The sequence below is a fragment of the Meriones unguiculatus genome, chromosome 3 (genome assembly GCF_030254825.1).
Source record: "Meriones unguiculatus strain TT.TT164.6M chromosome 3, Bangor_MerUng_6.1, whole genome shotgun sequence".
Lineage (NCBI taxonomy): Eukaryota > Metazoa > Chordata > Mammalia > Rodentia > Muridae > Meriones > Meriones unguiculatus.
This window is the reverse complement of record NC_083351.1, coordinates 2,425,482-2,440,033: the sequence shown is the minus strand read 5'-3', so window position 1 is coordinate 2,440,033 and position 14,552 is coordinate 2,425,482.

Sequence of the window (14,552 nt, the reverse complement as noted above, 5' to 3'; positions counted from 1 at the left end):
CATGAGGTAGGATCCTTCCCCTCATTCATCTTAACCTCACATCCCAAGGATGGCAGCATATGCAGAGACCTGGGGGTGGGAGGAGGGTCACTTAGCACTTCAGCATCCTGGGCGGGCACAGTCCAAGGCCTTAACAGTGGGCATCTTTACAAAATCCAACTTGTCAAGACCATGCTGAAGTCAGGCTCCGGAGGAGCAGACACAGGGCTGGCCTTAGGGAGGATTGTCCTCTAGTGAGGGCAGAAGGGGAAGGCAAGAGTGAAGCAAGGCCTAGTCTGAGCACATGCAGCTCTGAGGCCATCCTTCCCAGCTGCACAGGCAGCCTTCCCTACCTGCGTCAGTCCATTCTAGGGGCTTGCCCTGTTCCCACCAAGGAGCCCTTTGTAGCTCAGAGATACCCTCCTGGAGGTGTGGCCAAGGCTCCCAAAGTTACAAGCAGTACTGCAGGCTGGCCCTCGGGGTGAGGCAGGACACTGATATCCAAGGGTCATGGCCATGACTGAGGGAGGGGCTGGCTGGGTGGCCTTCCTCCTGCACTGGAGCTGCAGTACCGCCACACGCCTGAACCACCCCACCCACTGTCCACAATGGCTGCTTTAATGGAGCTAAGCGACAGTGATAAAGCCCTAATTCTATGTCTTCTTGATTGTCCAGCTGCAGTGTTGCCCTTAAGAGGCTTCCGTTGCCCAAGGGCAATTTATCCGAACTAGAAAATGCCTCAGCCACTCACAGGCTGTGTGCAGAGGCTCTGAGTGTTTATTTGTTTTCCGCTGTCCCCAGGGGATGTCATTGCCATGGCAGAGAGTAGTGACCAAGCTTGTTGCTTGGGTAGACAATTTCCCCATAATCTCACCCCAGGAATGACTCCAAATTGCTTTAAATTGAAGGAAAGAAATACCTCTGTGTTTCTGCCTCTGAGTCAGGGAAGGAAGAAGTTTGATTCTAAAGGACTTTCCTGTAAAAGTCCTTGGGGGACTGCGCTGGAAAGGCCACTATAGCAACCTTTTGTTAACACTTAAGAAAACAATAAAACAGTCTGTGAATGTGGCTGGGGAGGTGGAGGAGGATGGATATGGATTCCTTTTCAAAAACCTTGTTCCCACCAGACTTAGTGGGGCACACCTACAATCTCCACACTCCGGGACGTGGAGGCCAGCCTGGGCTACAATAGCAAGTTTGAGGTCAGCTTGGGCTTACACGAGACACTGTCCCAAAGCATAACAACAACAAAATAAAAATGTTTTTTCTAAACTATGAGGCCCAAGGATCCTGCTCTGGAAATCTTGGGAGGATGAAATTTGGGGCTATCTTAAAAATATGTTTCACATGTTTGCCATGCCTGGTTTCCATGGGAACCTGAGGAGAAGCTCCATGGTGCCTTGGGAGTGTGTATTTTTATATTAACTGTGCATATAACAAACAAAGAAAAGCAGGGAGGTGGGTGGGGAATGGGTAGCTCAACAGTGCATGTCCTGTGGCTGCAGGACAGCACGAGAGTGTTCTGATTGGAGGAAAGGTGCCAAGAGAGATAAGGCTCGCTGTGTTCTTTCACTTAGAGAAGGGCTCTTGGTGAAGGACATGAACGTTTTGGGGGACTCTTGGTTTGTACAGTTATCAGGACTGCAGCCCTCCACCATGCTTTCCTGCTAGGATCTGCCAAAGGACTGAAGTCTAGTCCTGTAAGCAGAGAAGGCCATGGGCAAGCTTTCCTGGCCCTCTGTATGACACTGGCATCCCAGGTCTAGGTTCCTGTCAGCTTTGGAAGAGGAGCCTCCATGTCCTTCCAAGTCCCAGCTTTGACTTCCCCATAGACTGTCACTTGGAATTAACTGAAAGCCAACCAAACCCCCCAGGCCTAAGGCAAGCGGAACGTCACCGAGTAGGACATCTTAGTCCTGCCCCAGTGGTGCCTCACCTGGTCCAGAAACTCCTTGGAAGTTTAAATATAGGCCAGTTTCCGGTGGAAGAGAACGAAAAAGCTTGTGAGGGGAGAGGTGGGTGTGAGTGATGCAGATTCATTTACGTTTTTAAGCTTCCCCAGTGTTGGGGGAGGAGAGCACACCACCACCGTTACAACAAAAACAGCAACACTGAGGAGTAAACACGAGCGGGATTTTTTCAGGTCACATTTCCCCCCCAAAATAGACCCACTTTAAAAATAATATGCAAACCAAACAGCAACAGGAAGCTGATGAAGCTAAATGTGAACACCTGCTTTTTTTTTCCCACACAAGGAACTAAAATAAACTCACTGTAATGAAAATCAAACACACACACACACACACACACACACAAATGATTGTTTCATTAATTGAATCCCTACCTGATTAGCTGTGCCTGGGAAATGTCTCTAGTGCCTTTACTATTGATTGATTGGCAGGAGAAGACAACCTGCTGACCCGTCAGCTCGGAACAGCTAGCAGGATAAGGTCACAGATGCCTAGTGGAGCTCTTGGCTCTGAGGACATGAGCCTTTCACTCTGCTCCTAGTTTCCAGGGAACCAGGCGGCTTCAGCCCCCAGCTCCCACCACACCTCACTCTGACCCTGGAAGAAGGAACAGCGGGGTGTGGGAGCAGCAGTTGGATTCTGAGTGGTTCCTGCACACTGCCCAGTTGTTGGGGTACCAGAAGCCATGTGCACAGGCCTGCTGTCCAGCCTTACCTTGCACTGAGAACCCATTCTGAGAAGCACACCATCTCCTAAGGGGACTGTGAGCAGCAGCAGTAGCTAGGACCTTCTGCACCTGCATTCCCTTCTTCAGCCATATCTGGCATTTGCTTGGGGGCTGGTACAGAGTAAGCACTTAATAAGCATGTTAGGTGAACTCTGAGGAGAAGGAAAGGTGTTGGTAAATACTGCGCTGGCATCTGCTGTTGCAGCACAGGGTTCTTTCACAGCTCTGGTCTCAAAATCCGAAATAGAGCTGGTACCTTCCATGGTACATGAGGAGCTTCAGCTCCTTGCCTCTCTGAGAGGCCTCTACCAGTGCTGGCTAGTGCCTTCATCTTCCAGAACACTGGCAGCAAGTCTCTGTGGACTCTGCTTCTTCCTTCTGACCCTCTCTTCCACTTATTTCACCTTACATTGTCTGGACCCACCTGAGAATACAGGGTCATCTTTCCCCAAAAATGTTGCTGGCCACCAACAGTAATTCTCCCTGAAATTCTAATTCTCCCTTCTACGTAATACAGGGCATTCACATGTTCTAGCCACATGGGTCTGGGTATCTTTGGGAAGTCATTTTGCAAGCAAAACAAGTAAAAATGAAACAAAATGATGGCATGGTTCTTTCTTCCTTTCTTTTGTTTTGAACAGTGAGAGGACTTAATGGCGAGCAAGTCTTAACTGTTTTTTTTGTGTTGTCCATGGGACTGAGAGGAGAGGGCAGCCATCATGGCTGATTAAATATTTGTGGAAGAGATTCACAGTCTATGCTCTTCTACCAGAATGACCACTTGTCTTCCTAACAGTGTAAGGACTCTAGAACAGAAGGACTGGAAAATAGAGTCACTTCTCTGTGCTTATGCTGGAAACAGTGGCCAACACAGAGAAGCCATGGGGAGTGTGGGGGACATCTTCCACTCTGCAGGGTCTCTCACAAACCCCTGTGGAGGTGAACTACACTCTTGCCTTGAAGAGAGGGAAATGGGAAATGCGTGTTCCAAGGCACTGGGTAAGGTGATCAAGATCCATCAAGGAAAATGACAACAAGCGCTGGTGAGGATGGGAGGGGCGTCGGCCTGCCAGCAGGGACGCGAATCCGTGCAGCCGCTGCTGAAGTAGGTGTGGAGGCTCCTCCAAAACTGCCACAAAAGCTGGAAGTAACAAACCCAAACAGAAGAATCAAGTGAGCCCACTGCAGAGAGACATGAATATTCCTGTTTCCTCAGCAGTACTCACGGCAGATGCAGAACCGGCCAAGGTGCCGGTCAGGGCATGAATGGATGGAGAAAACAAGGCTGCTCACAGATGTGGCCGCTAATACAGGGGCCCTTCCGTCACAAATGTGACCACCACAGCCAGGCTTGCAGGCAGAGGGACACACCGAGATGAACAAGGTTTTCATCTTCTTGGACAAGGAGGAATAAAAGTGTGATTAAGCTGGGGGTATGGGATATGGCTCAGCAGATAGAGACTTGGGGCCCTGGGTTCAGGCCCCCAGTGGGGCATGTCTGTCATCCCAGCACTCAGGAGACGGGCACACAAGGATCAGAAGTTCAAGGTCATCATGGCTGTAGAGTAAGTTTAAGGCAAGCCCCGACTACAGGATACCCTATCTCAACGTAAGTAACTAGTAATAAATAAACTTGAAAGTAATTATTTTTGGAAAAGTACAAGAAGTTTTAAGGGTGAAGAGAAGAGGTTCAAAGGAGGACCCCTCCCATATTCCAGCCAGCCCTCCCATTGTCCTTATCATTTCCTGACAACGACTGCATGAAACTGTCTTCTTGGCTGACTTCTTTGACATCGCCACCCTTTCAAAAGAATGTAAATTAAAAGAGGACAATTAACTTTCCTAGAATTTTCTCTGCAAAATTCTTACTCCAGCAGAGTTCCAAACACCTTGCGTAGGTTCAAAACTCATTGCCGACTGGATGGAGGTGTGAATTCTGAATTCCTTCTCACCTCAGACCCTGTGGTCTCCTAGTGTGTGGCGTGGACACTCTCTGGCGGCTGCACACTGCGAGGGTGTGGGTCCCGTCAGCGTGAAGCTCTCCCGCTTCTTTCTAACTCATGGGAACCATGCTCTACAGAAATCATCTTTTATTGCCACTCGTTCTAAACACACCACAGGGAGCATTTTCTGGGGGCCTAAAACACAAGCATTTTTAGAGATTCTGTGCAGTTGAAATGTGGACGGTTCGGATTTGAGTAGACGGGGCACACTCACACCTGAAGGACATCCCTCAGTACTTGCTCGCATCGCCTGGGCTGTCTTCCTGGTAGGACGAGGCACCCTCAGCAATTCGGTCTCTCCCTGACAATGTGTTGGCCAGGGAAGTCAGGCCCGCTCCAGCTGCACTCCACAAGCATAAGAGGAAACAGGACAGGAGGGACAGTGGCCACCAACACTAGCTGAGGTGCGTTCCACTGTGAATCTGCCTGTCTGTGAGAGTAATGAGCTTTGGTTTCAGGACATGCACACATATGCCTGCACACATGCATATGCTCACACACATTGCCTCTACCTCGTGACGCACATGTGGATAGCCATCCAAACCAGCATCGTAAGAAGCCAGAATCACTACCGTGTGTTCAAGTCTTTTCATGTTTCTCACCTCGGCAGCAGCTGACCCTTGGACTTGAAGACAGGAAGTCACACAACATTGTCCTCAAGTCAACACCACCCGTGTCTGGTCTGGTTTTTCATAACACCCTACTAGAAGACACACAGGACCACTGACCCATCCAGAGTGCCGCATCACTCCTGCCGAAGCATTTGCTCTTGCTCAGCTGAGCTGGGCCTCTGCTCTCCTCAGGCTGCTGCATGCATCCCGGTGCCAGTTCTCTGGACCCAGAGAGCAAGCCCAGCTGTGTGCTTCTGTGGGGATCACCATGGCCTGGTCCCTCAACACAGGAAGGCTCCCTTTATCCACCTCCAGAAGGAAGACACTCACAGCCCGCAAGAGTGCAAGGGATGGAGAAACAAATTCTGCTTCATCAGTCAGCCACGCAAGAACACCTCCAGTGAGGCAGGCCTGGACAGACATGAGGCTGAACTTCCAGGCAGGCAACTTTTCGTCTCAGTTCAGATGACTCTAATACAGCAAATGCCAATTCATTGTATCTACTTCAGGCACTTATCAGTGCTCACTAAAATAAGAAACAGAACCTCTGTGTGAGCCTTGAAAAGAAGAACGTAGTGAGGAGAACAGAGAGACTAAACTATACTCACTGCATGATAACAGTCTACCTGAGGATGGGAGGGACTGGACAACAGCCCCCCCAAAACACCACAACACACACACACACACACATACACAGAAGGAGACTCAAGACAGGTTCATGGATGCAATTGGGAGCAAGAGAAAGTGCTTGAGCAAGAAAAGGCAGAGAAACTCCCAGATGAACCTCAGAAGATGCTTTGCCTCCTAGCATCACTGAAGAGGATGTAGTTCAGCAGAAAGAAATGTGAACCAAGAGCGAAGAGCGAAGACGCTGCTTGCCAGAGCCAGCACTGAGCAAATAAATGACAAACACATTTTAGTAGAGCTATTTAACCATCACAAAGCCAGACAGCACTGTGAGGCTCTATAGAGAGAAGAAACAAAATAACAGGTAAGTCTAGAGACCATCAAGCATCATTCAAGACAAAGCCCCGCAGACATGCCTGCCTGCTAACCTCAGAAGGCGAGTCTTCAGTTGAGGCTCCTCCTCCCACATGACTGTGGGCTAGTCAAGTTGACAAATCTAAGCAGGACAGCAGGGTGTGTCTGTGAGGGGGTCTAGACTGGCGTAGGTGAGAGAGGACCATCTACCCTGAATGTGAGGAGAGCTGCTGCATGGGTTGGGGTGCTGGTCAGAACGGAAAAGGAGACAGCGAGCTGAGCACCAGCATCCATCTTCCTGACTGAGGAGTCGGTGTTGCTGGCTGCCTCAGCCTGCTGCTCTGTCTTTCCCATCCAGAGGCAGCTGAGATTGTGAGCCAAAATTACCCACTCCTTTCTGAGTTGTTTTTGTCAGGTATTTTTGTTACAGTAACTACAAAGTAACTAAAATAATCAACAAAGCAAAACTGTTTCTTTGAGGGAAAATTTTAAGGTGAAGGTGAGAGGAGGGCAAAGGTTAACTCCCAGGTATTAAAGGAATTCCTAAGCACAGATAAAACCAGAATGGTTAAAAAAAAATATTTTATGACACAAATAGTTGCTTTTCCAATAAATTTGAAAATCTGGAAGAAATAGCATTTTTGGCAAAACAAAATTTACAAAACATTCAGACACTAGGTTTGGGTGGACCATTTTAAAGGAAATTTTACAAAAGCTTCAAGCAACAGAAAATTACTTTCTTATATAAATTGTTCCAGAGAATAGATGAAGCAAATAAAATAACCTAACTCATTTTTGATGCCCACATCATTTGATATCAAAACTGGACAAGGACATTATGAGAAAAGAAAATTGCAGGCCAACCTCGCACGGAACACAGATGTAAAACTGATGGGTGAAATATTTGAAAATTGCTGCTCACAATGTTAAAGCAATAAGGGCACCACAGTCAACCGGGTTTATTTATTCTGGGGCTAGAGCCCAAGCGCAGCCATCATGGTGGGGCAGGGGCAGGGGTAGTCAGGATCACCCCTGAAAAATCTGAGCGTTGGGTATGGATAATAGAAGCAGAACCCAGGCTGAGCCCAGAACAGAAGGGGAAACAGTTCTTTATCCAATAAAGGGCAACACAAAGGGGGTAAGGAAAGGGAAAGGGTCCCAGAGAGAGAGGAGGAGGGGGAGATAAAAAGAAGGGGAAGGGAGACAAGAAAAGGGGACGGGAGGGTCTATCAAGAAATAGGACAGAGTGGGGCCAGGTGGGAGCCGGTGTTATGCTGTGCAGGCAATTCAACTGGCCTGCCCTTAGGGATCTTTAGGGTTCTGACAACATCCTGTGTCAGTACCTGCATCCTATGACATCATCTGGGCCAGGTACTTCAGGTAAAACTGGTGGTCTGCCACTCCCTCTCTCTCTCTTGCTCTCCTCTCCTCTTTCTCTCCCCTTTCTCTCCTACCATCTCTCTCTCTCTCTCTCTCTCTCTCTCTCTCTCTCTCTCTCTCCTGTATCCAATAAACTCTTTCTTTCATATAATACTTGTGTGCATATGGCATAATTTTATGTAAATACTAACAGCTGGGAAACCGGAGAAGCATAGTTTTGTGTTCCCAGGTTCTTCCCTGAATGCCCCTCTGCCCTTCCTTCCTCTCTGGAGGTGCTGGCCAGGAGACCTAGCATGGAGTTATAAGGATGAATGCGATGAGAATGGCAGGTGGGTGCAGCTACCTGAGCTGTCCACAGAACTGCAAGAAGTTTCACTGATTGCATGTTAAACCTGGATAATGCTGTAGCACTCATGTCTCCTCTAAGGAGCATTGACACATGAGTAGGAAGGGAGTCACTTGATAAAGTGTCTGCCTTGCAGGCAGGGAGGCCTGAGTTTAACCCCGAAACCCATGTGAGAAGCTGGTGTGGCGATGTGTGCTTGTGATCCCAGCACAGCGAGGCAGAGGCCAGTGGGTATCAGCCTTGCTGGCCAACCCATCTGGAGAGGTCCAAGTCAGTGAGAGAAACACGGTAGACAGAGCAACTACAGAGGAAACTACAGTTTTCTCTGGCCTGCACACATACACGCCTCCGCACACACACCCAAAGTATAGAAAACCAAAAGTAGCTCCCTATGCTAGAAAAATCCACCTACAAATACTATACAAAGGAAAAGATTTGCCAAAATCATGAAAACTAGTGAATATTCATGAGTAAATCTAAGGGGTGATGAGCTAGAAAAATGAGTTGTAAAACCTTACGACAGGCCATAAAGGACGGGCTAGCTATGACACAGCGATGTGCTGTGCCAACCTGTGGAGGGCCAGCCCGACAGGCTGGTCAGGTGCTCCTCAGATCCATTCCCATCTCAGTAAAGTCCTCGCTCGGAAGGGCTGCGCTGCTTGAGCCAGGCTGCCCTGGCTCTTACGAAGACGTGTATGGGTGAATAAATGTCAGGGAACAGCTGAGCTGGCACAGGGGTGAGAGAATGGCACAGCCTGCTGCCGAGATCTATCCATCAGGCTGGATGGTGGGGGGGGTGCTCGTTCAATAACGTGCTCACTGCACACCAAGCAGGAGGTCCTGAGTGTGCTTCACGGAGCCCACAGGAAGGCAGGTGTGATGGTGCACGCTTGGAATCCCAGCACTGGGGAGGTGGAGACAGCAGCATTCCTGGGCCTCACCAGCCATCTACTCCAGCTCACCTGGGGAGCTCCAAGGACAGTGAGAGATCTCACCTCAAAAAAGAAAGTGAACAGCAGCCGAACAACAACACCTGAGGTGGTCCTCTGACCTCCACAGACAGGCTCGCACGCCTGAGTGCATGCATACACATGTGCCTAATCATACACACGCACACACACACACACACACGCACACGCACACGCACACACACACGCACACACACACACACACACGCACACACACACGCACACACACACACACACACACACACACACACGCACACGCACACGCACACGCACACGCACACACGCACACGCACACGCACACGCACACACACACACACACACACACACGCACACACACACACACACACACACACGTACATACAATGCATACATGACAATGAAGCATTTATACATTTGCACATTTGTAGAACAAGATGAAGACCCCAGAAGCACATACAGAAGACTCGGACAGAAGGTACAGAAACTATAGAAAAAGCTATTGGTGTCACTTCAAAATCTGTTCAACCTGTCTTAGAACCCCAAGGCTTTGGGTATGTTCCTGTTTATACACAAATCCCAATGCCTTCTGTCTTATTCTATTTGTTATATATCTTTACTCTATTCAAAGAATAAAGCAGAAATGCCAGCAGCAGCTTGGAAGACACATGACCTGGCCTCTGTTCTCTTCATCATGCTGCTGAGAACCTCAGTGGATGGAGGAGCTTCGTTCTGAACTTCGATGGTTAGGGTTGTGCCCTCGAGGTTACAGGGGCCATGACTGTCCAGGGGAAAAGCTAATTGAACATGAGAGAGACACCACATTCCAGGCTTTTCTCTGGGTCTCTGTGTTTCCCACCACAGATCTTCATCATGACTGATTCATGGGCCCTGGGTATCAGTGAGACCAACACCAACCTGAGGGGCAACGGCGCAGCCATCTGAAAGGGGAGCAGGGCTAGATTTTGACACCGACACACACAACAAGGACCCAGGGGTGGTCACTAAGCTTTGTCAGAACTCGGCCCAGTACTGCTAAGTCTGTGAATGTTCCTAATGAATCTTCTTTTTAATTCTCCTTTAAGATAGCCAAGATAGGTAGTGTCTTGGTTAGGGTCTATATTGATGTGATGAAACACATGACTGAAAAAGCAGCCTGGCAACTGGAGGAGGAAAGGGTTTACTTCTTACGTGTCACATCACAGACACACCAGGACAGGCAGAAACTGAAGCAGAGACCGCGGAGGGGTGGCATATGCCTGACGGCCACTGTGCCTGTGCAAAGCCAATGGCATCCACAGCTCTTAGGTCCAAGGTTGGTCCCAGCCCTGAAGACAAGAAACTGCAATGGAAGTTTTGTTTTCTTTGTATGTTATGTAAATGTGCCTTTGTTTTAATCCCAGTGTGGAATTTTAGTAAGGCTGTAGTTTGTCCACACATGTTAATTGTCACGTGCAGAGCGTGGCTTTTGCCAGCTGGTGATGGCCTGCCATGTTTCGAATGGAGAGGGGCGTGGTCCAGGATCCTGAGAGTATAAATATGAGGCTGAGAAAGAGACTGTGTGCCATTCTGTGTGCCATTCATTGTTGGACTATAGCATGTAGCAGTTTGGAGAGACCAGAGACAGTGTGGTGGTTTGGAGCAGATAGATGGAGAGAAATGCTTTGAGGCTCAGCAGCTTTGAGTAGCCTGCTGGCTCCATCTGTGGTTAATGGAGATTGGTACAGAGCCCCAAAAGAACACCGTGACCACAAACAGCCAGGAGAAGTAAAAGGGTCTGGGACCCTCTCCTCAGTAACCTTTCCTCTCTCCTACTTAAAGTTGGGGGTTTGGTGGAAGGGAGGTAGAGGCCTAAACACCCCAAATAAAGTAGAATTTTTAAAAACTGCTACAAGTAGCATTCAGCTATAAGAATCTCTCCTTTTTTCTACCTTTTTGCTCTATCTAGGTCCCCAGTGAACCAGATGGGATTGAATGGTGCCCACCCAATACACTCCCAGAAGTAGTATTCCATTTTCTTTCAAGGTGTTTATCCATCCAATAACACCCACAGCCGGCTTTATGCTGCCTGTGTGATGTTTTCCAGGTGTCCTCCTAGGCCTTCCGTATCCCAGCTCTTACCTCTGACTGTCACATGCTTGAAGGCCTTCAAGTCCCACCTGCACGCCTTCTTGTCTGTGTATTGCTGCTCTGACCTCTGACTGTCACATGCTTGAAGGCCTTCAAGCCCACCTGCACGCCTTCCTGTCCATGTGTTGCTGCTCTGTGGACACCTGGCTTGTGTTCCAGCATCTCCCTACCACCCGCTCATGGCACTGTCAGGAGCACCTGTGGTGCTTAGGAGAGAGAGAGAGAGATGGTTTATGCTGCCATACAACCCCTTGTCTGGGCTGAGCAGCTACAGTGCCATGTAGGGCAGACTGGGGGGGTGGGGGTGGGGAAGGTACTTGGTGCAGGAAGCAGAGGCTGTCCCTGCAGGCACTGGGTAGAATTCAAAGATTTTTCCCCTTCTTGCCTTGCCAGGACCACTAGCTCCCAAGACAAGTGATGGTGGAGAGTGGGACCCTCTGGGAGAAGCAGTTTCTGCAGCCCCTTTGAGAGCTGGAGACTTTGCCTGGAGATGGTTTGCTGAAGTGCCACTCTGCGCCACAAGCTCTTGAGCTGACTGTCTGTCTGCCCAGCGGATACCCCTGCTCTGAACTTCAGGCACTGCCACTGGCTCCCCAAGACACAGCTTGAATGGACATCAGAAGAGGGAGAAGACAGGGAACAGGACAAGAGCCTATCACAAAGGGCCTCTGAAAGACTCTACCCAGCAGTCTTTGGGTAGAGCCAAACTTTGGGCAGAGTGCAGGGAATCTTAGGAAAGAAGGGGGAAATAGTAAGACCTGGAGAGGACAGGAGCTCCACAAGGAGAGCAACAGAATCAAAAAACCTAGGCACAGGGGCCTTTTCTGAGACTGATACTCCAACCAAGGACCATGCATGGAGATAACCTAGAACCGCTGCACAGAAGTAGTCCATGGCAGCTCAGTGTCCAAGAGGGTTCCCCAATAATAGGAACAGAGATAGTCTCTGATGTGAACTCAGTGGCTGGCTCTTTGATCACTTGCACCTGAAGGGGGAGCAGCCTTGCCAGGTCACAGAGGAAGACAATGAAAGACAGTCTTGATGAGACCTGATAGACTAGGGTCAGATGGAAGGGGAGGAGGACCTCCCCTATCATTGAACTGGAGGAGGGGCATAGGAGGAGAAGAAGGAGGGAGGATGGGCCTGGAAGGGGATAGGGGAGGGGGCTAGAGCTGGGATACAAAGTAAATAAACTGTAATTAATAAAAAGAAAATAAAAATTAAAAAAAATATATACATAGCTTGAGATACAGGCATCAGCTCTCCATCATACCCTCAGCGACTCCTATGAGCAGCCACAGCAGATAGTCACTGGAGCACAGACACCAGGGACTCGTGCTTCTTGGGGTGTCTAAACACACTTCAGAAATGTCATTCTCATCTGTCTCAACCCAAAGCAACACCTGATGCTGTGGTGAGCCCCTGTTCCGTGACACACACTGGTCTGCACCCAGTCCAGGGCTGCTCCTGCAGGTCAGCATCCAGTCTTTGTCCTCGCTTGTCCCGCCCACCTCCTCCTTGGTCCAAAGCTCTGCCCTGTTAACAAGGTTATTTGTTAAAAGGCAAAGTCTCTCATTGGATCATTGCGTGTGGCAGCATCTGAGGTCTTTACGGCTCTTTGGGGATACAATTTGTGTGTCATTTCACTTTTTTATTGCTTTTTATTGGCTGGGGTTCTGCTGGAAACAAAATGAGGGCTGTTTATCATGCAGAGAGGAAGTCTGCCCCAGAGCACGCTGGAAAACTGTCACCAGAGGGGAAGGCAGGGGGGAAAGCAGCTGAGCAGGAGTGTGGAGGAGCAGAAGGGTGGCCCTGTGGTGGACGGGAACATGGCATGACCCCCACACACTCATCCGCTGTCCCGTGTCTATCCAGTCGCATGCTTCAGGAGGAACCAGAAATGCTCACCCAGGCTGCATCTCAGCTTTCTATCAGCCGAAGACGTCCAGACAACTGCAGCTGGCACACAGCCGCCCGAGGGGTGCACACAGTGGCAAAGACGCAGCCAAGAGCAGTTCTGTGTCAGGCTCGACACCGAGAGGAGATGGGATGCAGGTGTCTGGCCAGCATACCATGAGGGTGGACTTGCTCCTGAGCTGGGAACCCCGAACGACTCCCGAGCACACAGCTTTCAGGACACAGATCTCCTAACACACATGGGCAAGAAGAGAACTGGCACACTAGTGTCACCTAAACTTGGGCTTACAGGTCTTCTTTATTCACTGTCCCTCTCCTGTGCCTGCACAGCACAGGATATTTAGCCATCTTGTCACCTTGGGCTCTCCTTAGCTGCCACACATTCTAGGCCTTTCCTTTGTCCTCATGACCTTGATAGTTTTGAAACAAGGTGCTGGGTTTCTGTGGATGGTCCTCTTCCTGGGCCACACTGACAATTTTCTCACGAGTGGACTGGGATTGTGGGTTTGGGAAGGAATGCCACTGAGGTGAAGAGCTGTTTCCATCCCATCCAGGGTTCTGCCTTCTCGGGGTTCCTCACTGCCAGAGTTACCTTGACTGCATGCTGAGGCAGTTAGTCAGGTGTTTCCATTCTATCTTTGGCAGGAGTCACAATCCACACCCAGCACTGTGGGATTCTGATAGAGCCCTAATTTGTGTCTTTCACACAGCACAAATGCTGAAATGTCAAAGGCAAAAGAAAACCTTGTTCCAGGAGCCGGGATCATAGACTATGCACTGCCTCCGGGGAGCAGCCTCGATGGGGCCCTGGTGTGGGCGCCAGGGGCTGCACCCTCTGGGAAGTGGGAAGGAGACTGGCATTCCGGCCATCTTGCACAGTTCTGCAGTCACTCTCGTTCCTGCTCCTTGGCTTCTGGCCAAACTACACTGTCTTAGCGGGGGGGGGGAGGGGGCTGCCACCCTGATGTCCGCAGGAGCAGTACAGTGCGTCCAGCTTCTCAGCCCTTTGGTGGAGTGCTGACCACAGCTGTGGAAGTCAGCACATACCTCCTGGCAGTGGCCTGACTGCTTTTTGCCAGTCCGAGAATTATTTCAACAGAAATCTCCAGAAACTCAAACTGAAGTTTGATTAAGTTACCCCCGCTCTTGTGATTTGGTCTATACCACTGTCCTAGAAGAGGCAGACGAGCCTCGTGTTCTCGACAGTGAGAGGGGCCAGGATGAAGGGTTCTTTCTGATCTGGGAGGAGTCTTATCCTCAGTGGTGGGTGGATGTTTATTTGTGAGGAATCATCCAGAAATAGAAGAGAGAGAAGGCAGCATGGACCAGGTGTCTTTCCCACACACAGCCCAGAGGCTGCTTCAGCATCTTAGCCCTTTATCCCTCCCACAGTGTGAGAGGACAGGCTTGCCCGGAGACCCAGAACCTCTGCCTGGGGTCTCCCAGGCCTCTCTGGGTCCCTTCTATCGAACCTTCCCACACCCTCACCTGAAGCCATCCTTACTCAGTGGCTATCAGCGCCCCTGTGTCCAGCAATCCCACTCAGCCAAACACCCAAGACAGG